The following is a 4,767-nucleotide window of genomic DNA, read 5'->3' as shown; positions in this document are numbered from 1 at the left end:
CCACCTCAAATCCACAGAATATATATTCTTCTCAGGACCGCATGACACCTAATCTAAAACTGACCACATAATTGGAAGAAAATCACTCCTCAGCAAATACAAAGAATGGAAATCATAAACATTCTCTCAGACCACAGTGCAATCAAATTAGAGCTCAGAATTAAGAAGCTAACTCAGAACCTCACAACTTCATGGAAACTGAACAACTGACTCCTGAATGTCAACTGGATAAACAATGAAATGAAGGCAGAAATAAAGATGTTCTTTGAAACCAATGAGAATGAAGGCACAACATACCACAATCTCTGGTAAACATTTAAAGCAGTGTCTAGAGTGAAATTAATAGCAATAAAAGCCCACATGAGAAGTGAGGAAAGATCTAAAATTGACACCCTATTGTCAAAATTGAAAGAGCTAGAGGAGCAAGATAAAAAAAAACTCAAAAGCTAGCTGAAGACAAGAAATACATAAGATCAGAGCAGAACTGAAGGAAATAGAGACACAAAAAAACCTTCAAAAAATCAATAAATCCAGGAGCTAGTTTTTTGAAAAGGTGAACAAAATAGACTGCTAGCCAGATTAATAAAAAAAGAAAAGGGAGAATAATCAAATAGATGCAATAAAAAACGATAAAGGGGATATCACCACTGACTCCACAGAAATACAAACTACAATCAGAGATTACTACAAAAACTCTAAGCACATAAATCAGTAAACCTGGAAGAAATGGATAAATTTCTGGACACTTGCACCCTCCCAAGCCTAAACCAGGAAGAAGTTGAAAACTTGCACAGACAAATAACAAGCGCTGAAGTTGAGGCAGCAATTAATAGCCTAACAAACAAAAAAAGTCCAGGTCCAGATGGATTCACAGCTGAATTCTACCAGACGTACAAAGAGGAACTGGTACCATTTCTTCTGAAACTATTCCAAACATTACAAAAAGATGGACTCCTTCTGAAATTATTTCATGAGACCAACATCATCCTGATACCAAAACCCGGCAGAGACTCAATAAGGAAAGAAAACTTCAGGCCAATATCCATGAGGAACATAGATGCAAAAATCTTCAATAAAATACTGGCAAACCAATTGCAACAGCACATCAAAAAGCTTATCCATCATGATCAAGTAGGCTTCATACTGGGGATGCAAGTTTGGTTCAACATATGCAAGTCTATAAACGTAATTCACCACATAAACAGAACCAAAGACAAAAACCACATGATTATCTCAGTAGATGCAGAGAAGGCCTTTGACAAAATTCAACAGCCCTTTTTGCTAAAAACTATCAATAAACTATGTATAGAAGGAGCATATCTCAAAATAATAAAAGCTGTTTATGACAAACCTACAGCCAATATTATACTGAACGGGCAAAAACTGGAAGCATTCCCTTTGAAATCCAGCACTAGACAAGGATGCCCTCTCTCACCACTCTTATTCAATACAGTATTGGAAGTTCTAGCCAGAGCAATTAAGCAAGAAAAAAAAAAAAAGGGTATTCAAATAGGAAAAGAGGAAGTCAAATTGTCTTTATTTGCAGACGTCAGGATGGTATATTTAGAAGACCCTAACATCTCAGCCGAAAATCTCCTGATACTGATAAGCAACTTCAGCAAAGTCTCAGGATACACAATCAATGTGCAGAAATCACAAGCATTTCTATATACCAATAACAGACTAACAGAGAGCCAAATCATTAGCAAACTCCCTTTCACAATTGCTACAAAGAGAATAAAATACCTAGGAATACAGCTAACAAAGGATGTAAAGGACCTCTTCAAGGAGAACTACAAACCACTGCTCAAGGAAATAAGAGAAGACAAACAAATGGAGAAATATTCCATGCTCATGGTTAGGAAGAATCAATATCGTGAAAATGGTCATACTGCACAAAGTAATTTATAGATTCAATGCTATCCCCACCAAGCTACCAATGACCTTCTTCACAGAACTGGAAAAAACCACCTTAAACTTCATATGGAACCAAAAGATAACCCACATAGCCAAGACAATTCTTAGCAAAAAGAACAAAGCTGGAGGCATCACGCTACCTGATTTCAAACTATAATACAAAGCTACAGTAATCAAAACAGCATGATACTGGTACCAAAACAGAGATATAGACCAACAGAACAGAACAGAGGCCTTGGAGGCAACACAACGCATCAACAACCATCCGATCTTTGCAAACCTGACAAAAACAAGCAATGGAGAAAGGATTCTGTGTTTAATACATGGTGTTGGGAAAACTGGCTAGCCATGTGCAGAAAGCAGAACCTGGACCCCTTCCTGACACCTTAAACTAAAATTAACTCCAGATGGATTAAAGACTTAAACATAAGACCTAACACCATAAAAACCCTAGAAGAAAACCTAGGCAGAACCATCCAAGACATGTGCATAGGCAAGGATTTCATGACTAAAACACAAAAAGCATTGGCAACACAAGCCAAAATAGATATATGGGACCTAATTGAACTCCACAGCTTCTGTACAGGAAAGGAAACAATTATTAGAGGGAACCAGCAACCAACAGAATGGGGAAAAAAATTTTGCAATCTACCCATCTGACAAAGGGCTAATACCCAGAATCTACAAAGAACTAAAACAGAATTACAAGAAAAAAACAAACAAATCCATTCAAAAGTGGGTGAAGGATATGAACAGACATTTTTCAAAAGGAGACATATATGAGACCAACAAACATACGAATAAATGCTCGTCATCACTGATTATTAGAGAAATGCAAATCAAAACCACATTGAGATATCACCTCACGCCAGTTAGAATGGTGATCATTAAAAAATCTGGAGACAACAGATGCTGGAGAGGATGTGGAGAAATAGGAACACTTTTACACTGTTGGTGGGAGTGTAAATTAGTTCAGCCATTGTGGAAGATAGTGTGGCACTTCCTCAAGGACCTAGAAATGGAAACTGCATTTGACCCAGCAATTCCATTACTGGGTATATACCCAAAGGATTATAAATCATTCTATTATAAAGACACATGCATACGTATGTTCATTGCAGCACTGTTTACAATAGCAAAGACCTGAAACCAACCCAAATGTCCATCAGCAATAGATTGGATAAAGAGAATGTGGCACATATCCACCAGGGAATACTATGCAGCCATAAAAAATGATAAGTTCGTGTTCTTCATAGGGACATGGATAAGTCTGGAAACCATCACCCTCAGCAAATTGACACAAGAACAGAAAATCAAACACTGCATGGTATCACTCATAATTGGGTGTTGAACAATAAGAACACATGGACACAGGGAGGGGAGCATCACACACTGGGGTCTGTTGGGGGGAGCGAGTGAGGGACAGCAGGGCGGTCAGGAGGTCGGCAAGTGATAACATGGGGAAAAATGCCAGATGTAGGTGAAGAGGGAATGGAGACAGCAAACCACATTGCCATGTACATACCTATGCAACAATCCTGCATGATCTGCACATGTACCCCACAATCTAAAGTACAATAAAAAACAAAAGAAAAAAAATTATGAAGACCAAAATTCTCACGTGTGTGGTAAAAGTGTGGTACAAAATGAATTATTTGCTATTTATATCTTTAAAGTTTTTAAGATATAGCAGTAAAGAAAAAAACAAGTAAAAATAGAAGTATGTGCTTAATTTGGTTTAAATTGTTTTTTGCATTTGTACTTTTTCACACATGATTACCTCAAAGGTGCATTGAAACCAGAGAAAAAAATCAATGAAGAATTTGAGTTGGGTACTAGCCTATTTTAATACCTTGTCAAGTTTTCATAAAAAATACCAACATACCTTTGAAAGTATATGTATTAGATGAGTGTAAGCAGAATCAAAATTTTAAGCATTGAAAGAGACACGAACACTAGAAAAATTTGTTGTTTTTTTTTTTAAAGAAATTAGTGCTATCAGAAATTATATAGTAAAGAAGGCACTTTCAGTATAGTGACATGAAGATTTGCTAATTCCTTTCCGTAAATAGAAAACTAGAAAAAAATTTCAAAATTTATCATTTCAGAGTCTTCAAATCTACCAAAGGCAAACAACAAATTGACAAGCATTTAATTGAGAAACCGCTAGAACTTACGATAATAACGATAGAATTCTGTGGCCTTTCTTCCTGGAGATATTCACCTAGCCCTAAATTTCTTTCCCCTGTAGCTTGGTCAATTTTACCAGTATGGGCCTGGCTGCTAATGCCAACAGTTTAAGTATCACAGGGGAAGGACTCAATTTATGGTAGGATGTTAAAAAACAAGTTTTGCCATGTAAAATGGAAAGAGTTAGGAGCAAAAGCAGAAAACCTGTTGTTTTTCTAGTCTGCGATTGTGGTCCCAGTTGGGACAAGTAGAAGCTAAAGTACAAACTCAGTGGGGAAATCCTGTAAATGAAAGAGCAATAGGGAGACTGACATAAGCTCACCAATATTCCTAGCTAACTGAGAAACCCCACATGCACAGGGGAGATGTAAGAGAGTGCAAGGAAAAATAAAAGCCAAGGCAGGCTTGAGAACAGGCCACAATTTCAATGCACTCCATCAACTCACACTTAAATTGCCTGGCAGAGGGTGGAAGCATAATGGAGTTAAGGTTTTTAAGCCAAACTTCTGCCCAAATCATTCGTTGAAGCACCAATATAGGTAGACACACAGGTAACTCTTAGGAATGCAAGCTAAATATAAATATTAAGTTACAAAAACTGAGCAGAGAAATCAGTGGGGGCACACCACAGGGTGAGACAGAGTTTATAATTTAAATGCA

Source organism: Cebus imitator, unplaced genomic scaffold (assembly GCF_001604975.1).
Source record: "Cebus imitator isolate Cc_AM_T3 unplaced genomic scaffold, Cebus_imitator-1.0 Scaffold608, whole genome shotgun sequence".
Lineage (NCBI taxonomy): Eukaryota > Metazoa > Chordata > Mammalia > Primates > Cebidae > Cebus > Cebus imitator.
The sequence above is the reverse complement of the archived record's forward strand: the minus strand, read 5'-3'. Positions refer to the sequence as shown.